A 7,176-nucleotide genomic window follows, 5' to 3' on the forward strand; every position below is an offset into this window, starting at 1 on the left:
TATACCGCTGCTCAGCTACATCCACCCGGGGTGCCTCAACCAGCACCCCTGCTCCATGTGGGGAGAAGCCAGGCACCCAGGTGCCAAACGGCCCCTCTACAAGGGTGTGCGCTGAAAGCCTCCAGCCCCGAAGCGCTTTCAGGGCAGCGGTGGGGTCTGGGCAGGTAGGAGCCCGTGATTTAGTGCCAACCTGTTCCCAGGATGTTCCCGGCTCAGCAGACACGGAGCCAGAAATAGTAAGCGAGTGAACAGAGATCATCATTTACTGCAGCCCTAGCCCTGATGCACCTTTCTAGGGAAGCTCTCATTTATTATGCATTGTCATTAGCTGCAGCAGGCAGCAGGGCCTTCATTAGAGCCGGAGTTAAGGTCTGTTTTGGCTGCCTCATCAGCATCAGTGAACTGCGTCCCTGCGAGGTTTGATACAATTTAATTAACCTAATTAAAAGCTCTGATTGCAGAGATGATTGGGGTAGAGCCAGCAGCAACTGCATATTTATAACGAGCTGGAAGGTGTGGGACTCCAGCCAAATGATATGCATCTCTAATGAGCTGGTGCTATTGAAGTGTGGATTTGGAACACTAACATTTATTTTTGGCAACAATGGCCAGTTTATCTTCCCCGTGGAAGCGGCTGTGGCTCAATCATCTCCACCGGGGAGCTGGTCGCAGTACTCCCAGGTCCCTGCCCGGGAAGAAGCCAGCACCCCAGGGGTGCGCAGGGCACGAGACGGGTCCGTGCACCCACCTGCTTGCACACACACTGCACAAGCACGTTGCACGGCTCTGTGTGCACAACCCCTGAGTCTCTGTGATCAGCTTGGCATAAGATGCCCATCCTCCCAACCTGCTATGGCTGTTCTCCTGCCCCATCCCACGCATCTGCCCCATTGCGGCTGTCCAAGGCAAGGCTGCCTCCTTCCCCACTGGTCTGCGCGGTGCCCCCTGCGCTCCCGGGCACGACGCTGAGACGTGATGCCCGGGCCAGGCTGATGCGAGAGGCGCTGGGCAGCCCCCGGGGGCCTGGAGATGCCATCCGCCGGCACAGATGCTGCCACATCCCATTCCCTTGGCCCTGCGAGTGGGATGAGGGGCTTGTCCCCTTTGGGCACGCAGCTGCTTAGGCGGCCCAAGCTCTCCTCCTGTCTGGGGATGAAAGGAGCAGCCCGAGTCCTTGCAAACCTTCTCCCTCAATGCCAGGATGAGCAGAGCAAGCCTGAGAGCTGAGGTCAAGCAGGGGGGCTCGGTCTCTGCAGGTTGGAGGCCTCCGCATATGAAGACCAGCAGAGAGATGGACAGCTGCCCGAGCCAGGTCCCCCCAGCCCCGCTCCTTACAAACTCCTCCAGCTGCACCAGAAGCCAAGGCCAGGGGCAGGTGCTGGGAGGAGAGCCCTGGGGAGGTGGTGGGGAACGCAGCCCCCCTGATCCATGGCCCGGCGCGGCCAAAAGTGCAAGGAGCTAGGCTGGCCGAGCACCACGGAGGGGCCCAGAGCCGGCCCGACCGGGTCCGGTTGTGCAGGGAACTCCCACGACCGCAGCTCCATGGGCCGACGGCTCTGCAGCTCCTGCTCCATCCCTCGGCTGAGTCGCCAAGCCCAGTCCCAAAGCACCATGCCAGCATGCTGGCTAAATGCTGGGGGCGATGTCCTTCCTGCCCCGATCCCACATTGCAGCCGAAGTCTTTCCCCAGCCCATTCCTGGGTGCCCTGGGGTGTCCCACAAACCCCACGTGCCCGCCGTGAGCTGGCAGCGCCGCCCCCAGCACCTGCACCCCATCGGCTGCAGCTCGCCACGTCCCGAGCGGCGCTCCCGGGATGGGATCAATCTGTTCGCGGCGCTTCCATCTGATGCAGCCGCGAGTCCCTGTCAGCGCTCGACGCCGACAATCTGTGCCCGTTTGCACGCTCGGCAGATGGCAGGGGTAGGGGTAGGGACGGGGGTGTCGGGGAGGGAGGGTCCCTCTCACGCTCCACGCCTCCCTCCGCCGTGCCCGGTACCACCGGCTCGTGGCCCGAGGAGCCCCCGTGCAACCGGGCAGTGCCCCCCGGCGCTGTGAGCGGGTAGCTGGGCCACGGGTGCAGATCCCACCGCGCCCGGGACCTCATCTTGGCTGCATCCCTGAGTTGCAGCCGGAAAGGCATTTCGCCTTGCGCCGTTGTGTATCCACCCCGGGGCCCGTCATCGTGGCATCTGGCCTTCTGCATGGCCCAGCGTCTGCACTCCTGCCGTGAGACCCAGAGACAACCCCCCAGGAGTGTTGGGGGTCTGCGTTAATGGAGGGAGCCTAATGCAGCCCTGCAGAAACCCTGCCCGCCATCGCAGGCGCAATCAGCTGATTGCTCATTAGGCGGCAGCCCCTCGGCTCGGAGAGGCGGCAAGGGGGATAATCAGCCCATGGAGGGGCCGGCCTTGCCCTTCCCTCCTGCTGAGGTCTCCCTGGCATCTGTGCCCCAGCACGGCTTTGGACCAGGCGGCACGCAGGAGCGAGGTCACCCCGTGGCAGGGGAAGTGACCGCTCGCTGGACCTCCTGGCCCTGGGAACGCTCGCCGAAGGAGTCCCGTGCGGGGCTGCACCCCTCCATACATCCCTGCCAGCAGGATCCTTACCCGCACGCCCGGAGAAGCCCTCCCGGGAGGTGTTTTCCCTGCCAGGCTCGCTAACCACCTGCAGCAGCTTTGCGGCCTGATAATGTATTCCACGTTTCCTCAGCTCTTTCCAAGCACACGCTCCCGCGTTTTGCTCATTTGGTGGCAGCGCTGTGTGCAAGCTGGTGGAGCGGGCCTGGGAAGGCAGAGGGCTGCAGAGCCGGGGGACAGGGATCGGCTGAACCCACCATGCCTTGCTGACGGGATCGCCGAGCTAGTCTACGTCAGGCCCGGGGTGCTTGCAGTGATGGACCTCATGCAAACAGGAGGCCAAGCGGGTGCTGAAGGGCCTGGATCAGACTTCAGAGACGGTGAGACCTGCAGCCATCCTCCAGGTCTCCTCCAGAGCTTTGGTTCTCACTTTCTCCAGACACCGGTCAAAGCACCTGGACTTTCTCTGCTCTCATGCATCATTTTCTCAGTCGTCTTGTCGTGAGTCTTTAGAGGACACCACCCAATGCCCCCTGCCCTGCCACCCATGCCCGCTGCTACCGGACCTCAGGGCCCTGCTTCCACTACCCAAATCCCACTCCAGCCTGGGGCCCGTTTGTGCGCACGGAGAAGAGCCCGTTGCAGGGCCGTATGCTTGCCGAGCGCTGCTCCGTCAGAGCTCGCCCAGGCATCCTATAGGCAGGCAGGCACAGACACGATGCAATAATTACGTGGATGCTTTTTGTCAAAACAACAACAGAACGGGACGGAAGTGTCTTGCATTGATTTGCGTAGGCAAATCCCGTGTTGCACTGAGGCAACGGTTTGAGGCTAGAAGGGAAAGTTAGATCATCCCATAGGATGGGAGCCTGAAATGGGCCGGGACTCGGGGACCATAAGCAGGTGAGCAAAGCGATGCCCCTGCGACAGAGGCATCCCTGTGCCCGCTGGGCACCCCGTCCCGCGGTGCCCAATCTCATGGGCTGCAGAGAAAGGCAACCGCACGCACCAGCGCATGGGCCTTCGGGGACAAGCGCGGTGGGGTGAAGCGAGGGGAGCCCTCCAAGGTGGGCCAGCTCATGACCGGCAGGGCGAGGCGCGCAGCTGCTGGAGGGGTCACATTTTTTCAGCGCCGTGTTGCCCCAGCAAACAAATGTCCCAGGCTGCAGACAATAATGTTTTTATGAGACTCTAAATTCTGGCCTCAAACGCTCTTTGTAGGGGACGAATAGCCAACACGTGGCCTCCGTCTCATGCTGAACTTTGGTAGTCCCGCAGGGAAAGAAAAGGGCCTGGTAAGCATTTACACTGAGCACTTTGTTCTCACGGACTCGGGGAGCGAAGAGAGCGATGCATTGAGACACAGCCCGTGCCAGTTTGGCTTCGCTTGCCCTTCTGAACTTGCCCAGAGAGATAATGTTTCCTTCTAATCTGCTGCCGTCCACCTACGGAAGGGGCCCGATGAATAGAGCCCCCCAAACAAGCCTTTATTCTTCAGCCTCTCTGGGGCCCTGAGCCGTCTCTCTTTGACAGAGTCATTGTTGCGCTCGTTCCGTGATAGCGGCCGCGCGCTACTCCAGCCCACGCTTGTCACGGCCGTGCAAACAAGGCTCCGGCCGCCGGCCCTCAGGATAACGCGGCTGCATGGCCGCTGTTTAAAGGAAAGCACTGCGCAGCTAAGAGGCAGGCGAGCGCCACGGCTCCTGCTGCACGCGTTGGCTGCGCTGCCCCGCAGCAGCCACCCACGAGTTGTGGCCCCTTTCACTCAGGCTAGCGAGAAGCAGCCTGGCTGAGGACATGTATCCCCTGCAATTAGGCGCAAACGAGAGGTCAGCGTTCCTAGTCTCTCTGGGGCTGCCTCGAGGCATCGGCTTCAGAGATTGCAACTCTGTATTAGCAGCAATGGGGATGGGAGATGCTCACAGGAAAACCCTCATCGACTCGCTGGCTATTCTTCTGATAGAAATCAGTCCTTCTAGGGAAGCCCGAAATGAGCTTCTCTCTGAAAGCCTGCTGCCAAGCTCCCTCCGCCACAGAGAAACATCAATAAAGAGCCGTGCTGCCTTTATGGTGCCTTTTAACAGAATAAAGCTAAGCTGGGGTCAGACAGCGTGGCCAGCGCGGGCAGGGGCCTTGCTCTTAGCAGTCCCCCCTGAGCTGTACAAATGGTAAAAGGTCACACTGCGACGTTTCCTTGGGAAGCTGGAAAACCCAGGCCATCAGCTGCACCGAGGCCAGCTGGAGAAGTGCTTCTGCACCGAGGGGAAGTTACCTGGCACAGATAAAGAACGTAATTATTATTTACTGCAAAGCCATTGACTCAGCTTGGAGCTGAGTGTTTGCACTGCCAGTGTGCATGTGTATGTACACTTGCAGACCTGTGTGCATGCACACTTAGGGGCCTGTGGGGCGTAGCGCAGAAGCTCTGCTGACTGCTCACTTCGGAGCAGACTGCTTTTAGGAGGGAAAGGGGCACACGGGCACAACGGGACAGAGGATTCAGCGAACACAGCAGCACATGCGTGTCAGCCACATGACTTGACCACGTGCACACGCATGTGTGGTTCAGTGGAAGGACAATGACACACACTGGCAGCACCGAGGCCTCTTCTTGCCCCACTCCTGGTGAGTGGCACCCAATTGCGGGGGGCGAGGGGGGCAGAGGCATGTGCCCCGGCCTGGGGACACTTCTGTGAAAGGTAGAGCTATGGCCCCCACCCCTTGGTAAGGGCTGGAGTGGATCCTGTGGCTGCACTGGGAGGCCGTGTGAACTGGCACCGTGAGCCTAAGCGAGGACAGAGAAGCTGGACCGCCACCAAATTCCTTTGCACCCACAGCCGGGGCGAGTGCGTCAGTCCTTTCCGGGTGGCCTGGGCCCCGAAGAAGGGTCAGGAGGCTGTCGGGCACGTGGCAAGGGGGGCAATGCCAGCTGGGAGCCGGGTCTGAGCGAGGGCTGGGGGAGCTGGGCTGTGTCTGCTGGGAGTGAGGCCGTGGGGAGGACAAAAGCCTGAACCCTTGAAGCGGGATGCAATGGCCCCTGGGGTCTCACTGCCCCAGGTGGACACGGAGGTTGTCCAGAAGAACCCAGGTGTGCTCTGCCCAGAGGGGCCAGGACCCTGGGGGCAGCTCCCAGGGTGGTGGGAAGAAGGGCCCTTGCAGTAGCCCACCCCCAATCTGCCGTGAGTCCGTGTAAGCGCCCCTCCTGCACTCCTCTAGTCGGAGGAGCGGAGGAGACCGGAGCGCTTCCTCCCTTCGCTTGAAGCACCAGGGCCAGCTGCGGGGTGCAGAGCGCCGCCAGAGCTCGCCGCGGCCCCGGGCGAGCCCGCCTGGCACCTGGTGCATGCTTGCCAGCTCAGGGCAAGGCATTGCTGCCTTCCACCGGAGGTGGGAAAGCTGGCAAGACGGGGTAGCAGCCTGGGCTGCTGCTGGGTGCAGACAGCCGCACCTCCCCAGCTCTGGTCCGGGCAGCCGGGGAGAGCGGTGCCCCGGGGGGCTTCGGGAGGGGGAGCAGGGAGGTGCCCGCAGTGCTGGCTGGGTGCCCGGCGACTCGTCTCAGCTCTGCTCCAGCCCCAATTACTCCTGGCGAAGGGCCAGCCGTGCCTTCAGAGACAGGGATGTCGGGGCCTGTGCAATACTTGCAGTCCGCCCACCTGCTCAAGCCTGGATGGCTCCCCGAGGGCCCCCCGCCCGGAAAGCAGGGGCCTGGGCCCAGCCACGACCCATGCAGAGCCCCAGGCGCTGGGAGCCCCATCTCCGCGCTCACCTGCAATTCACAGCCGGTCGGTGTCTTGCACGGGGGGGATCAGCAGCTCGGCAGCCACGTCTGTGCCCCAGGCGCTCGGCTGCCTCGCACCCACCTCTGCTTCACTGGCAAAGCCAGTCGCCCAGGCTCTGCCTTCCCCATCGCCCGCGCCGCTGGGCTCCCATCCCGCCCCCGTGTCTGCCAGCATCCCACGCAGCCCAGGTGTGGCTGCTCCGGCCACGTCGCGCCCTGCCGGGCTTCTCTGCGGCTCTCCAGCTCCTCGGAGACCTGCAGACCCCGCCGGTCTCCCCCGCTGGCCCGTGGCCGAGCCCTCAGACGGACGCCGGCCTGGGAACCGCCACCGTGCCCTGTGCCCGACAAGGCGTGTTGCAGGAGCGGGAAGGCGCAGCGCCCAGGGGCGCGGGCGCAGCAGGAAGCTGGGCTGGGCGTGGAGCGCGCTGGGATGCTTGTCTGGGCTCCCATCCGTGCTTCCCAAACGCTTTAATTACAGTGATTTTTTACAAGGCAAGGCCAGGGGGCGGGGGCCTGGGAGCGGAGCGGCTCCCAGGGCTCCAGCCCAACGCGGGCCGTGGAGGGGGTCGCGCTCGGATCCCCCATGTCCGCTGTGCAGATGGGTCGTGGCTGGCGGGTTTGAACGGTGCTGGCATCCTACACGGTGTCACGCGGTGCTGGCGGGGGTCTGGGGTTTCTCAGCCGGGGGGAGCTGGACGGGGGCTTCGCTCAGGCCACAACAGACCCTGGTCACCAGATGAGGGCTTGGTAGGGCAGGGGGCTCGGCCTCCCCTTGGCGCTGGGACCCTGTAGGACACCACCAGGGACTGGTCAGTGCAACCGTG

General features: G+C 62.8%; 1 long non-coding RNA gene across 1 annotated transcript; it reads right to left on the reverse strand.

The window, feature by feature from the left end:
- Positions 1-3,741: 3,741 nt before the first annotated feature.
- Positions 3,742-6,801, reverse strand: LOC132251107 (uncharacterized). The gene is made up of 2 exons (XR_009462901.1): positions 6,341-6,801; positions 3,742-4,849 (listed from the first exon to the last, which is right to left on the reverse strand). It is a non-coding gene; the product is annotated as an uncharacterized LOC132251107 (long non-coding RNA).
- Between the last annotated feature and the right edge of the window lie 375 nt (positions 6,802-7,176).

This window comes from Alligator mississippiensis, chromosome 6 (assembly GCF_030867095.1).
Source record: "Alligator mississippiensis isolate rAllMis1 chromosome 6, rAllMis1, whole genome shotgun sequence".
Lineage (NCBI taxonomy): Eukaryota > Metazoa > Chordata > Crocodylia > Alligatoridae > Alligator > Alligator mississippiensis.